Below are 16,153 nucleotides of genomic sequence, written 5' to 3'. Positions count from 1 at the left end.
AAGGCAATATTCCCTAAGAAGGAGCTACCATTAATTCTCACAAACCTTTGACATCTTACTCATTTTTGTACAACTTCAATTGGTTAATAAGATCAGCTGGCAGATAGAAAGGTCCTGGGGTCCTGGGACACAGAAAGATGCAGAGGAAGTGAAAGAATTTTGAAATGAGGTTGCCATCTAGTTAGTGCCCTCACAGGGCCCTTCTGGTGGGGAAGTGTGAGGGACCTGGGAGCAGGGGTGCTCAGAGTAGCCAGAGGCAAAGATAAACTCCAGCACTGACGTTTTCCATCTGGAGTAGCACTGGAGACAAAAAATTGATCCTTTCTTGCAACTTTAATCTTTTTAAAGTCTTCTGAGAAATGGGCAGAATTGTTTTCCCTAGTGTGAACGATATCCGTAAAATCTTGACTGCCTTCTCCTGTTTCATTTTGGAATATTCATACCAGTAACCTAGAAAGCTAGTCCCATTCCAATGCAGACTAGTGATTTCTTGTATTAGTAATTGACATAGGAAAATACATATAAATAGTGGAATCATCTTTAGTTTTTTAAAAGACAGAAAAAGTAATTACTTTGTAGTTGTCATTGTATGTGAAGTCAGCATAATTAATAATTGCCTGGTTGAATCCAATGTGAGATGAAGTCAAACAGACAAGAGGGTGATTCAGCCATTTATTTCAACCAACCATGGTATTTATTGAGCACTCAGTGTATGCCAGGCTTTTCAGAGAATATGGATGATGGGGTGGGGGGTGTTATTTGGCATTTGTTGAGCACCCATTATGTTCCAGGGAGCAATAGGTACACACTTTCTCATTGAATGCTTATAAGTGCCTTGCAAAGGAAGCATGCTTTTCCCAGTTAGAGATGAAGATGATGACTCTGCTAGATAACTTATCCAAGACTTAGTAGGTGGTGGTACCAGTTTTTGAGGATGTTCAGAGCCACATGTTTGTGCCTCATTCTCTCTTCTTAGAGATGCCATGGTCTAGAATTGTGGTCAGCAGACTGTGACTCGCGAGCCACATGCGCTTCTTTGGCCCCTTGAGTGTGGCTCTTCCACAAAATATTGGCCTGGGTGAGTCTATTCTGAAGAAGTGGCATTAGAAGAAGTTTTAAAAATATGTCTCTTAAAAGAAATTTCAATCATTGTACTATTGATATTTGGCTCTGTTGACTAATGAGTTTGCCAACCACTGGTCTAGAACAATCATGTCAAACTCGCAGCCCACTGGCCACATGCCTCGTTTATTTGGCCTGGGTTAGCCTTTGAGTTTGACATGCGTGGTCTAGAACAAGTAAATCCTAGCCGAGTGAGACAGATGGCTGCAACTAATGAGCAAAGTGCTGTAGGGTTGAAAGGAAGAAGGGAACATTGGGAAAGGCTTCATGGAAGAGGATGCATTTCAGTTTGTGCTCAGAGAGTGAAAGAGACTTTGACACTCCATTAAGTCTAGCCATTTTGAAATAAACAGCCCCAGCTAATTTATGACAAGGACAAACCTGGGGCAGTGTTAGGGCCATCTCCAGTCTTTTCAAATCCACTGTCTGTCACAGTCAGAACCATGCCCCGGGGAGCTGGGGAGCTGGAACAAATGGTACCATAAGCCATCCCACAGATGTATTTTGCACGTGAAACCAAAAGCTATGATTCATTTCCAGTACAGCCTGGAAGGAGAGAAGCTGTAACAGACTGAGGTCAGGCAAGTGACACCTGACCGCCTGCTCCGCTCATAGGTTTGATGGTTATGATTTCTGTGCCGTTACAGCTGTTTATTCTGTGTTTAGCATTGAATAGCTCTGGTGCTTTCTCCCTTGAGTGACTTGAGCATCTTCGGCTCTTCACCTCTTCACAGCTGCTTCCCTGTACAGCACAGTACCTAGGAGTCTCTCTGTCTACTCTGTTCCATGGGTAGGGCCCACTCCAGCAGCAGGTTTAGAGAATCAGTCTGATTGTTCACATGCAAACCTGAACTCCCCCCACCCCCCCAACCCCCCCGGACTGTGGTAGAGCCGCCAAGGGAGTAGCATCAGGTGGGGCAAAAGGGTAGCTTGTGGACAGGTGCTCAGTCATTTAGCACGTGTCTCTCAAAATCTGTCTACCTTTCAGTTGTTGGGGGATGGAGCCCCCTAGGGCTGAGCTTTGTGAGTTGGTGCTGAGCAAAGTTGAAGGCTCCTTTTTCCCTGACTCCTCATTGTCTTTCTTCTGCCCGATGTCCAGCTAGCTCTCAGTGGCCTGTTTTAAGGACTCCTCCTCACCAGTCCTCTTCCTGCTTAGAACCACAGCTAGCTGGCTGGGGAAGACAACAGATATCATCTCTGTGTGTATGTTTTAAAAAAATATATTTTAATGATTTTTTACAGAGAGGAAGGGAGAGGGATAGAGAGCTAGAAACATCGATGAGAGAGAAACATCGATCAGCTGCCTCCTGCACACCCCCTACTGGGAACGTGCCCACAACCTAGATACGTGCCCTCTGACCAGAGTCGAACCCAGGACCTCTCAGTCCGCAGGCCACTCTATGCACTGAGCCAAACTGTGTTTCAGCTGTGTGTATTTTTTTAAAATAAGCATATGAAAAGCAAATGAAATGAAATTACTTTATAAGAGTGAAATTGGAGATCGCTGAATTCAGATGGATCCCTCTGAAGTCATTTTTCCAAAGTCACATCCCCCACCCCTCACCCCTGACCCCCCCGCCCTAGGTAATGTAGAAGGCTCCAGAAATGTGCCTGTGTTTCTGGCCCTAGGACTCTGCGAATGAATAACAGTGATTTCCCAGAGTGCAAAGAGAACTATGACTTTGCTTCTAGACTGAGGGTATTGATGAATAAAATGAAGGACCCTAGAGGACTCAGACTAACATATTGTTTGCATTCAGCCAATGGTATATGTAACACATGTGCCTCATTTTCTTCATCTATTAAGTGGAAATAATAATAATAGTAAAGAGCTTTATAGGTTTTTTGTTTTGTTTTGTTTTTTTTGTTTTGTTTTTAGGAATAATACATTAATACTTGTAAAACTTGGAACAGTTCCTGGCACATGAGTGCATAATAAGGATGGTTTCTTATTTCATGACAGGTAGGTAGTGAGAGAGCCCTGTTCCTGTCTGTGTGCCTCTACATGGTGGGGGTTGCCGCAGCAGGTTAAGGAAAACAAGGACATACACAATGACATGCCTCATGTCTTTTAAAGGGCCACATACCATTTTTGGCTTTGTGCACTATGGGGTCTGTCTACACAATTACTCAACACTTTTGTAGTGAGAAAGCAACTACAAGAAAGACTTACATGAATTGGCATGCTGTGTTCCATAAAACAATGTGAACATCCTAAAGTTTCACATCATGAATTGTTGATTATTCATTTCCCCCCAAATATTTAAAGTGTCAAAATTAAATTCATGGGCCTTATAAGAACAGGTAGCAGGCTAAATTTGACAAATTTGACCCGTTGGCCATAGTTTGCCAACTCCTGACACACAGGTGGATTGCGAGAGATACAAAGGCAACCTTAGTGGGCTTGAGGAATCTCCGCAGTTGGTTTGGTGTTGCGTGAAGAGAGATGACCCAGAAATGGGCGGCCTTGTCTTAGAGCCCAGCTCTGTCATTTTGGAGATGTGCGTCTTTGGAAAAGTCTTTGAGGTTATCATGGCCTGAGTTTTCATGTCAGGAAAAGGGGGAATGGACAAAGTTGAATGACTTTTAGGGAGTGGACTTCCAAGCAATATAACAAGTTTTATGAAGGGGAATTGGACCTCTGAGATGGATCGTGGAGGACAGGGAGAAAGGCACCAGAAAGGGAAACATGGTACCAGTTTGGGTTTGGGTACTTTGCATTTGGTAGCTCACTTGACCTGGGAAGGTCAACAGGTGCTGCGGTATGGATGATGATGTCGGATGCCGAAGTGAGGGATTAAAATCAGAATAACACAGCTTCAGGTTGTTAGCAAAACTCCCCGATTTTTCAAATCAAGCTGGAAAAAGGAACGTGACTTGTCCACACTACATGACTGGCCCCCAGGCCAGTGACCCTTCCAGCCACCACATTGCCCCCAGCAGGGTGGTAGAATGCAGTTAACTGCAGCTGCATGACGTGACCTCCGAGGGGAAAAGTCTCACGTAAATGACAGAAGCTGCTTTCAGTCCTTTCTGAAAACATGACCTCATCCCCCAGTGTATCTAACAAGGTAGGCCTGGGAGTAATCCCATTCCAGAGAAGGGTCATTGCCAAACTGCCCGCCTAAGGCCTTGCACTCCAGCAACCTTTAGCCTGGCTTCCTGCTGTGTGTCTTAAATGTCAGCTCACATGTTCTTTCTTTGGCAAAGCCTTTCCTAGGCCCCTAGTGGGTCAGGTCTTCTGTTACTTACCCTGATAGGACAGTGTTTTTCCTCCACAGCATTTATCAGAGTTGATAATTATGTTTCTGTTCTGTAACAATTAAATTAACACCTGTTACCTGTCTTCCCAGCTACATAATAAATTCCAAAAAGAGAGAGATTGGGTGTGTGTCGTTCCTGGGTGTAGTCCCAATGGTTCGTACATTGCCAACACACATAATATACATTTCTGGAATGATTGAATGGTCTCTTGACCATTCATAGAAATGGATGAAAACAGTACTTACTTATGCAAGACTAACAGGCAGAAGTTACTGTCTTCACTTGTTGATGAAATGGTTAACATTTCTTTCTTCATGGACTTCTTTCTTTACATTTAAAAAAAATTAATTGGTCATCTCATGGATCTCCTAATCACAGGAAGATAATAACCTCATAGTCTTGGCATAGTTATTAACCTTGAAATGATAATGCTTAAGCCAATATTAAATAATTCCTTAACTACACATTTATTGGGTTGGCTTAAAAGGCATACACACTAGATGCCTTATTTTGTAGAGAAATTTTATGTTTCACAAACTATGCTCAGAGCTTTGTGTAAACATTTCATGGTTTCCCATAAGCCATTCAATTTAGTCCTCTAAATAACAAAATGTGGCTAGCTCCTTTCTAAGTTGCTTCTATTTTAAAAATTAATTTGTTTTATGTGCATATACCCTTGGTTTTATAGCCATGTCGCTGAGTATGTTGTCAGGAACTTTAGAAAATTGTTACATAGAATATTGATGAAGGGTCACCATTATCTGAGCATCTGTCAGCTTGAGGTTCTTCTTAAAATATTTATTCTTACTTCCTACTTTTGCTCTCTTCAAGAGCATCCTATTCTTTCAAGGACTGTGATTTGCAGGAAAATTGAAAAGACTTAAGAAACCTCAAGTTTGATAGGATTCCATCTCCTGAAAAGCAATCTACTTGAAGACGAAGCTTAATGACTCAGGGAAAAAGCTGATGAAATTCACCAGCCTCTACTCACATAACCAGCATGTCCCTTGTTTAAAAAGATTTTCTTTGAAAAGGCATTCTAAAGGTTCCTATCACATAGCTTGAAATTGGATTTTGTATTAAAACTTCCCCAGTCTGAAGGGGCAGATCAGAAAGCAAAAGGAGTGACCACAAGGATTTGCCGTTGAATGGAACTGAATGGGGGGGAGCAGATGACAGCTATAAAGAGCCTGTCTTTTAAAGAGCACAGCTCTCCTCAGCGCCCAAGACTTCCAGCTTGGGGCTCGTGTTTCTGCATGTTGTCTTCCTCTGTGCAGGACTTGTGTACGGAACCTAGGAAGCAGGTCTCTGAAAACGCCGTGCATGCTGGGTCTTTGTCACATATCCATCAATAGCCCTAGCAATCCTTACCTGTTTTTACTTAAAGAAGGCAGAACCAACTGTTGGCAAAATTATGAAGTAGATGTAAGTTATTCCCTGTACTTTAGTCTGCCCCTTTTTTTTTTTTTTTTTGGCGGGGGGTGGGGGGATGAGGGGGGTGGTGCTGTGATTTCCTGCATGGGTTCATTCTTCTTTGCCCTCTTCCATCCTGTGCCTTGCCTCCCCTCACACACACATACACCACATCACACACCACACACACACACACACACACACACACACACACACACACACACCAAGGGCTTCATGTTTCAATGCTGCCTGGAGTCCCAGTTTGTGAGAAGGAAATGTTATCGGATACCTATTTCACATCAACATCTTCCTGATATTACAGCAACCACTGTCCTCTGTTGTGTAGGCATCACCTTCTATAAGGTACCTTATTTAAGTTCCTGTGCTCTCCGGACTGTGCTTCTAAACAAGCCCCCTGCCCTTTGTGACACATCTACCCAGTTCTACCTTTTCAACCCTTTATGCCACTTTCTCTCAGGGCAAGGTACCAAGACTGGCTATATCAGCATCAACTGGGGAACTGGTTAAAATTCAAATTTGGGGGTTCTTTTTTATAGCAACTGTGTATCTGATGATCAGGCCCATTTATTTGTGTTTTGATGAGTTCCCAGGTGATTCTTCCATGAACTGAAGTGAAAGAAGCATTGCTTCCCGTCATTTCTTCCTTCCCAAATGTCCTCTCACTCTCCCCAGTTTTTGTCACCCTTCCAGTCCCACTTTTTATGGGGATTTTCCATATTCTTCCTAGTATTCATGGTCACTGGAGTAGCTATCACTTGGGGACTGTAAATTCATGCAATGCAAAGTGTGTTAATCATCTTTATTAACCCCCGTGTTCTGTCTGGCGCTCCGCACAGAGATGCCACTCATTAAATGCTTAATGAATAAATGAGTGGTTCACTCTCTAGAACTAAAAATAGAGAAAGGGCTATACCTCACTCAATACAAACAAACAAATTTCTTAAGTGCAAATATCATCAAGCTAGTGGGGGAAATAGGTTTATAGGTAGGAAATCTTTTTGGTGGCTCAGATATAAATGTAGGTATGCAACCTCATTTTATGTTTTTAGTGTATAAGGTCAGACATCAAAGAAAGGCTGTTCTTTCTTTATAGAATGAACGGTGAACAAATCGTTATCTGAAATGGTTATTATTGCCCGCCACGAGGCCCCTGAAAGACCCACAGAGGACACAGGAGATGCTCCGAGGCCCTGCCTCCGGGGCTCACTATGCTTGCAATCTTTCCTTTGCAGGACTGCAGGCTGCTTGGTCTGATGTCTCTCGGGCTCTCCTTGTCCTAACAAGGACCCCGGTGTATGAACCCGGAAACTATGTGGTCCACTTGGCGTGCATCCAGGTGCACCTATGGTCGCACTGTCTGAAAGCCTGGGAATATCCCCATTGCTGCGATTCTTGAGGAACGGAAGAGTTCTGTCTTCCATAAAGGGACCCACTCCATGACTCTTAAAACATATATATTTTATTGATTTTTTACAGAGAGGAAGGGAGAGGGATAGAGAGTTAGAAACATCAATGAGAGAGAAACATCGATCAGCTGCCTCCTGCACACTCCCTACTGGGGATGTGCCCGCAACCAAGGTACATGCCCTTGACCTGAATCAAACCTGGGATCCTTCAGTCCGCAGACTGATGTTCTATCCACTGAGCCAAACCAGTTAGGGCCCCTCCTTGACTCTCGTAAAACCTCCCCCCTCCCCCCCGCCACTAGAATGTGAGCCTCAATGGGAATATTGTCTTTCCATCTTTGCAACACAGTATCTGGCACACACAGTGTCTAAGAAATGCTTGGCAAACTAGACCATGAATGAATGTGTTGTGTTCCCATTTCTTTGGATAACTTACAGTTAAAAAAATTGTTTAATGTCATAACCCTAAGACATCTGTGAGCTGCATTGAAATTCTTCAAAAAATGTTGATTTATTATTGAGCAAAGCATTAATGTTTTATGCTAAACTTGGATATTCTCCCAGCTCTACTCGTTGTCTGCTTTTAGTTTGGTTTTGCTTGCTCACTGCTATGAGTTCCTTCTCTCTTTTCATTTTCCCCTACCAAGTGGAAAAACCTTGAGTTTATTACATGACCTTGGCATGATGTTAGACCTCAGATGTTAGCTGGTGACACTCTAAATAGATCATCTTTTCCTGGCTTTGGGATGTATAAGGAGTGCTTACAAAACCCTCCCTTGGGGTCTAGGGAAGCAGGAGACCAGCAGGGGAATATGAAAGGCTCTGAAGAGATAGTACAAACTAGCACATGTCTTCAGGTGGGAGGAAGGCTTTTCCACACCAAAGGAGCTCTTGCTACATAGTGAGAACAAACAAGCGAGCAAATGAAAAGGTGCCACCATATGGGAAATCATTACAGTATAATCCAAAGTGCCTGCCACGTGTGTTTGCCTGACTTCAGCCAGTTTACTTTGATGAAAGGTTTATTTTTTCTCACTTATAAAATGGCAATGTAGTGTCTCCTTGCTGTATTGTCAGAAAGGTCAGAGAGAGTGGGTGCAGAGCAATCAGAGTAACATCTGGGACAAAGCGAGGGCTCAGTCAATGGTTTTAGTCATTATTGTCATAAATGCTCCAACCAGGGGCCATCCTGGCTGGCTTACCATAGAGCACTCTGAATCACCTCTGAATCCCTCATTGATTATTTATGATTGGAAGACACTCTTCATTCTCCAGCTTCCTTCCTCCATGTCACTATGCAGAGTTCATGTACTTAAAGTTACATTCTTGACACCCTTTGCCTTTTATGGGACCTTTGCCATTGAGGTGATTTTTGGTTGATGTTTAACTGGATGTCTTTTTATTGTATTGGAAGGAAAAGAAGATATGCTTTGTTTGCGAATGGCCAAAATATTAGGACCCTCTCAACAGAGCGGATGGTCTTGGCATTCCAGAAAAATTCAGCAAGTTGTGAATTTCCCATAGGTTGGTGCTGGGAAACGTCCAGGCCCCAGCCTCTCTCTTGTACTGGAGACCAGTTCTTCCCATCAGAGGTTCTCTACCCAGGAGCTCAATCATGGTCCTCTTCTCCACCCACCGTTGACATTGGCTTTTCAGTACGATACTCATTTTAGTAGTATGTGCACTGCCTCATTTGAGGGAACATTTTTAAATGCAAGTGCCAAGGCCCACCTCCCAGATCTTATTTGCTGTCAGAGATTCTGTGAATCATCACACAACCACATTTGATTATATTCATTCAGGGCACTAGTCCTGTGCATCGTCTATTTGCCTGCCTCTGCTCTAGGAACCAGAGGTCCATCAGAGAGCAAAAAAGACAGATCCCTGCCCTATTAGAGAGGAAGAGGCAATAAACAGAACCGTTAGGTAAATTGTACAGCTGTCTAAATTAATAAAAGAAAGATGCATTGACCATACCTTCGCGACACCCACCAGCCATTCAAGAGTTAGTATGCAAATTAACCCAACAAAGATGGAGGGTTAATTTGCATACACAGGCACTGAGCAAGAGGTGGCTCCAGAGTTGGCATGGAATAATGGTGCCAGCAGCCAGGGAAAGAAAGGCCCATTCTTGCACTAATGTTTGTGCATTGGGCTTCTGGTATAAAAATAATGTTCTGTATAGGAAAACAAAGTAGGGGGAAAGGGCCCAGGGATACAGCTTATGACTTTTAAATAACTTCTTCATTATCCTAAATCTGAAGCCCATCTTTCCTTTTGTGGCCTTGGTGCCTGACCGTTATCCCAGTCACTTCCTTTTATGAATATGGTTGGTGTTTTCTGGCATGGTACAGGATCCTGACTCTAGTCTTATAAGTTCAGGCTGAAGGGCTTCAGTCCCTATGTGACCTCGCACTGCCTGTCCCCTGAAAGTACCTGTTCCAGTTTACCAGGCAGCAGAGAGGAAACTCTCATTGGAAAAAAGAGGTAATGGAGAGAGACTGTGGAAACAGAGCACCTTCCTGAGTGTGGCCATGCCGGAATGCCCGAGGTTGGGAGCCGGGACAGTCATTTGCAGCCTCGATGAATAGTCAGATAAGGAAAGTCACTCTGGCATCAGCTCATTGTGTAGAAGCATTTGGAAGTGCTTTCCTCAGTCGTGCGCAGAAATTGTGGTTGCTTGAATGCTGCCGTAGAACAGATTAATTACTTAGCTTTGAGGCTCTCAACCAGCAAGCATTACATAGAAGGGAGTTCCAGGCCCTGAGGAATGAGAGACAAGGAGTTCCTTGGAATGACCCCAGCTGCCAGTCAACAGGATGAGATTAGGCCACTTCATGAACTGGACTAATGGGCGCACCGAAGGTATTCCTTGTCTCTGAGTCAGGTTCTCCTTGGTAAGCCAAATGGGGATAGCTCTCCCCAGGGAACCTGCTGCTCTGCTGCAGCACTAATCCCCAGGCCTGTGCGGTGGATTCTCTTCCTCAGGCTTCATTCACACAAACAGTCTGATGCAGGCAGGTGCATGCTTCCATTCCTGCCACCTCTCCCTTCAGCACAGGTTAGTGAGTTCCCTCAGGTGGGCATCTTCTCACTGTCCTGTGACAGTTCCATTTCTGTAATCTGTAGGTGCCCAGGTGGTTTGATATGCTTTAAAATAAATAGTGAGCAGAAGATAAATTGGGTATTCCTGATCCTGCACTGCAGACTCCTGTGGATGATGTAATGGGTATTCCTAACCGAGAACTGTCCATGAATGCAATCATTGAACGGAAACTACCAGTAAAACCAGCCTATCCCTTGTTATAGAGTTCGGTGGATTAGATCAGGGCCAGACAACTGACCAACACATCTACAGCTTCTATTCCCTGCTTAATTTTCTTGTAAATGGACATTTGAAAGGAAATTCAGGAGGGTCAAGTAGAACTGTTTGAATCCGATGTCAGAGGAAAGACCCTGAAAGATGGGAGATGTAAGAAGGGAGAAGGAACTATCATTTAAATAACACCTTTCCCACTTCCTGCAAGCATTTGGAGTTGGTGTAAATTTAATAAAGAATAAGTCTAAGAGTTCAAAAAGTTCTGTCCAGTTGCTTCATTGCCAATAAGTGATATCGGTGATTTGTGTACACTGATTTCACAAATGCTAACAGTTTTCTAATATAATCGCAATGTTTTGAGTTAACCTTAGAAGCTCTCTTCCTTTTTCTCTGATGATGGTGATGGATTTTCACTGCTTCATCCGCCCTTGCGCATCTGTCCCCTGTTGGCTAAGAACATACTACGAGATGTGCGTTGGGGCAGGGCTTTTTCTTGGCTGACGGAGGAGGTTGCCTGAGAGGGCAAGTGGGAAGAGGTTGCCAGGTAATCGCTGAAAGGCCCGAGAGTGAGAGTGAAGGGCAGCTGTCTCTAGGAACATGCCAGCCCACATGTTACATCACAGCTCTCGATGCTTGCCCGTTGGAGTCTCTAATCCATGAGATAAAAGCCAGGCCGTTGGAAATCTTCCATGGGACTTTGGCCACGAGGCCCTCCTACCCTGCAGGGAAACAAAGAGGTTTTTCCAATGGGCTCGTCCAAGCCCAAGTTGAAGAGTTCTCCAAGATTACTTCACATACTATCAGGAATGATATAATGGAGCAGTTAATTACATCATCTCAGAGACACACCAGGCTTGGAATCTCAGTTCAAGAGTTTACTTTCTGTGTTGGAGGCCGGAATGGTACCAAGTGTTAGACCCACGGGGTCAGACCAGACCGGGTTAGGCAACCTCAGTACCTGAGTTCTGGCTAAGAAAAAATCCAGAGCCAAGACTCAAAATATAAGCAAAAACTTAATAAGAAAGTCACAAAGGTAGAAGAAATGAGCTGTAGAAGAAATGGGCTCAGGAAACAAGTTACAGAGGCAAAAGAAGGGCTCTTGAAACTTGGGAAACAAAGGAGAGGGTAAAGCTCCTGGGGGGGGGGGGAGGTAGGGGGAGAAAGAAGGGGAGGAGACAGGAAAGGCTAGCTGGGTCCTCTGTCCGAAGGGCTTTTAAGGGTGGAAATGTCAGGGGAGGTCCCAGAACAGAATCTCAGTAGATTATTCATCAGTCCTGGTCTCTGAATGGCACCAGGCAGGGGGTAGTTAGTGCAGCTGGCCCTAATGTCTGCAGTGGCATCACTTCCCTGGTTTTCCTACTTTTCTGGCCCTGGAGCTGAAATCCAACCAAGGCCTAGATGTATATAACATGGCTCAGAACTTCATTGTCCTGGGGGCTTAATGCTTAAGGGCTGTTCTTCACTCCCATCTTCTTTCCCTCTCTAGGAGTAGCTAACCCCATGACTAGCAACATGCCATGGGAAGAAAGGTCAGGGGAGGGCCCGAACCATCTGACCAGGGCTGTGAAAGGTCAGGAAGTCTAAACCACATTACCTGATGGGGCGGGGGGGTGGGGGGAGGAGATAAGTTATTACTGGGTGAGGTCCTTGGGTCTTTGTTTTCCCAGTTTTGCTTGATGCTGGGCACCAAGGGCTTTCCTTCTTGGTGAACTTCTGTTTCTGCCTATCTTCCTTGCTTTGCTCATGTCTACCTGCCTACCACACCTGTATGATTTTTAACAAGTACTCAACCTTGCCGATACCAGTTTGGCTCAGTGGATGGAGCATCGGTCTGTGGACTGAAAGGTCCCAGGTTCGATTCCGGTCAAGGGCATGTACCTTGGTTTCGGGCACATCCCCACTGGGGGGTGTACAAGAGGCAGCTGATCGATGATTCTCTCTTATTGATGTTTCTAACTCTCTATCCCTTTCTCTTCCGCTCTAAAAAAATCAATAAAGTATATTAAAAAAAAAAGTTCTCAACCTGTTTGAGCCTCAGTTCTTCCACCTCCAAAATGGGCCAATGGTATCTACTGCTTAGGTTATTGTTAAGGAGCTGTGCGCTGTGCAACCATAGGGAGTGCTATAACGGAAGTGGCATCAATAGGAGTTGGGTAACACAGCAATGCTGGTACTTGTGAGTATTAGACATAATGACACATGTAAAGAATTCAGCATGGTGTCTGGGATAGTGTTTAAGAATGGGACCTTGTGTTATTCTCTCAGGCACTCAGTTGTCATTTGCTGTTGTGCTATTTTGAAATTTGCTTCTAAGAAGGAAAATAGTATGGGGCACAGAAAACACAATATTCAGAGACTTGGCAGCAAGAAAGTGTTTTCCTATTCAGCAAATGAGACTTTCCATATTCTAGAACTCAGCAGCTATCTCCTAAATGATCAGAACAGCCTATTGAGGGGTTTGGGCTTGTCTTCAGGGCAATAAGCAAGCAATGAAGAGCTTTAAGGGGAGCGTGAGAGTCAGACCTGCACGTTAGGCAGTTCATTTTGGCTGAAATGGGAAGAAAGTGATGATGATATTTGGCAGCAATTGGAAGGCAGTGGTTAACCATAGTCTCAGAGGCAGGCCCGGGTTTGAATCTCTGTCTGGTGTTTATTCTCTCTTTTCTGTATCACTCTCTGAGCAGCCACTCATCCTCCCTGATCCTTACAGGCTCTTAATTCATTTTGCTTGCAAATCTACCAGTGTGTCTTTCTCCTTCTTAAACTTGAGATCTCTACTGTATCATTTTTATACCTGCCAGACATTGAGATTCTTTATGAAACAGATTTTTTTTATATATATAATGGTCAAAAGCTGGTCTTTTTGTTTCTACCCTTGTCCTTATAGTCCTTCTCCACTCAACAGCAGAGAGATCTTTTTTAAAAGGAAAATCATCTCATACTGTACTTGTGATCAGAACCTCCCTGGGATTTCCATCTTCCTCACAGTCAAAGTCAGCGCCTTGCAGTGGCGTTAGTGCCCCTAATGGTCCATCCCCACGGAGCTCCCATCCCCGAGCCTTGCTCCCTCCGCTCATTGCTCTCTCGTCACACTGGTTTCTCTGTGGCTCCTTAGATTATGCGAAGCACAGTTCCATTCATCAGGGTCTTGGCACTTACCTGGAATTCTCTTCTTGCAGATATGCATCTACAAGGCTTGGTCCCTTGCTTCTTTCAGGAATTTGCTCAACTGTGCCCTTGTCAGAAAGACTTTCTTTACCATCCAGTATAAGTCATCCATGTCATATGTGTTCTCGTTCTCTCTCTCTCTCTCTCTCTCTCTCTCTCTCTCTCTCTCTCACACACACACACACACACACACACACACACACACACTCCTGTCCCCTTATGTTCTCCTCATTCCACTACAACACTTCTCCCCATCTGACATTTGCATTTGTTTGTTTCCATCCATTGGAATATAAGGTCTGTGAGGACCGATACTTTTTTTTTTTTTTAATTCATTGAGCAATTCTTGGGACCTAGAAGAGAGTCTAACAGGTCATTCTGAAATACCTATTAATATTTGTGGAATAAAATGGCTGCATAAGGGAGTTAAAACTAGACCTTCTACCACTCTTGCAGCTGGTTCAATGTCACCTTGTTTTAAGAGATCCTACAACCCACTCAAGCCCTGTCATGTCTGAACAAGCAGCCACAGTGACCATGAACTTTTGCGTATTCTGAACATATGCTTCTATTTTTCTGCCTTTTACTCAGAATGGAAATCTACCACCACAACCCTCTGTTGTGTCTTCTTCAGTGGGGGGAAAATGTCAGAGCTTCTCTCCAGACAGTGATGAGCTACAAAGCTGCTTTAAGTGATGGTGGGTGGGCTCTCTGAAGGTCTGTAAGAATGTGCTGGACGCTGGTGCAGTTTCCAGTGTAAGCCATCAGGAGCTAACTCACATGGGCCAGAGAAGGCAGGTGAATGGGGAGGGGGAGGGGGTAGACTCAGACAGCCTGAGGCTATGAAAGGCTCTAATCCGGCTCCACTACGAACTTTTTATGAGGCCACAAGGCTGTGTTCTGACTCAGGACCCTTCCTGTCACCACGTTGCCTGCTGTCATAACTGACCTTCCGGACCAAAGTTACCCTGACTCCTCTATCCCACCAAGCCCCGGAGGCAGAGGTGATGTAAGGTCCGAGCTGTGCGCCCAAACGGCTGGTGAATGTAGAGCTGTGGTGGCTCAGTCCACCGCTTTGCTTTGCTTTCCAAGCTTTGCGCTGCTCGGTGACTCTGTTGCCATAATCCTAATTGCCTGCAGCCCTTCATCATAAGTCACTTTGTGGTCACTGTCATCCTGCCACATGAGCTCACTGAGATGGAATGATCGCTCCTGTGCTTTTTGGTCACTTGAACCCTCAATAGAACCGAGATGTGTTTTAGAAGGATCATGGAAAGTATGACATCAACACGGAGAAGGAACACTTTATGGCTGGTAACGCTGATTTCACAGCCTGCCAGGCAAGAGTCTTACACACACCACCAATCTCGGGCCTGCGTGTCTCCCTTTCCTGTTGCGGACAGCCTGCGGAGTAGCTAGCCAGATCCCTGCGCAGATGTGAAGAGCTGTGCTGGTAGAACCCTCTGCCCAGCTGCTAATGCATCAGGAGACCTGGGCTTGTGAAAATTAGGCGGAAATGTGCTCTCATCAAACATGCTTTTTAAAAACTGTACTCAATGTGTGGAAATATTGCATTAGAGCAGAATTTCCCCCCTCAAGTATGAAGAACACAGACCTTTGATTGCAGGCAAGCGTGAAGATTTTTCTGTGTTTCCAAGTGGAAGGGGTTCTCCAGAGTTTTAAGACTATCACCAGGCCCTGTTTGGTAGGATTTTTAAAGTCTGAACTTCATCATTTTTACTTTTTTGTGGTCTTTTTTTCTTAGAGTTAGTTAGGTTTATAAAATTAGCAAAATCTTCCATAGTAGTTCCTAACCCCACTTTACAAAGGATTGGAAAAACATCAAATAATGTTAATGGAAGGAGAGGTGACTTAAGAAATAATATTCCTGACCCTTATCACCTCATCCATGGCACCTCAGGACCGCAACTAAAGCATCAATCTTAATAAGGTGATTTTGGCAAGGAGACATTTTCTGGAAGGTGATTGTACTAACCAAAATTTATTTTTTTTTTATTTTTTTTTTTTAAATATATTTTTATTGATTTTGAACAGAGAGGAAGGGAGAGAGAGATAGAGAGTTAGAAACATCGATGAGAGAGAGACATCGATCAGCTGCCTCTTGCACACCCCCTACTGGGGATATGCCCGCAACCAAGGTACATGCCCTTGACCGGAATCGAACCCGGGACCCTTCAGTCCCCAAGCCGACGCTCTATCCATTGAGCCAAACCGGTCTTGGCCTAACCAAAATTTAAAAGACAATCTGCTTTAGCAACAAGGAGAAAATTATTTAATGCTTAAGAAGTTTGTTGTGTTTTTTGAATTGGCTGTTAGCATGCATAAATATGCATATAGCAATGCAAGGCTATAATCGAACTGCTCTTTTCCATTAAGACAACTGTGTGCATTGCTCAGTGAAGGGGGACTGCATGTAGAA

At 44.2% G+C, this 16,153-nt stretch overlaps 1 protein-coding gene across 21 annotated transcripts in view; it reads left to right on the top strand.

Annotated features, from left to right (window-relative positions):
• Window positions 1-16,153, top strand: part of SLC8A1 (solute carrier family 8 member A1) — a 307,087-nt gene that overhangs the window by 5,897 nt on the left and 285,037 nt on the right. The window lies entirely within an intron of this gene.

Source organism: Pipistrellus kuhlii, unplaced genomic scaffold, assembly GCF_014108245.1.
Source record: "Pipistrellus kuhlii isolate mPipKuh1 unplaced genomic scaffold, mPipKuh1.p scaffold_m20_p_13, whole genome shotgun sequence".
Classification (NCBI taxonomy): Eukaryota; Metazoa; Chordata; class Mammalia; order Chiroptera; family Vespertilionidae; genus Pipistrellus; species Pipistrellus kuhlii.
The sequence above is the reverse complement of the archived record's forward strand: the minus strand, read 5'-3'. Positions and strand labels throughout refer to the sequence as shown.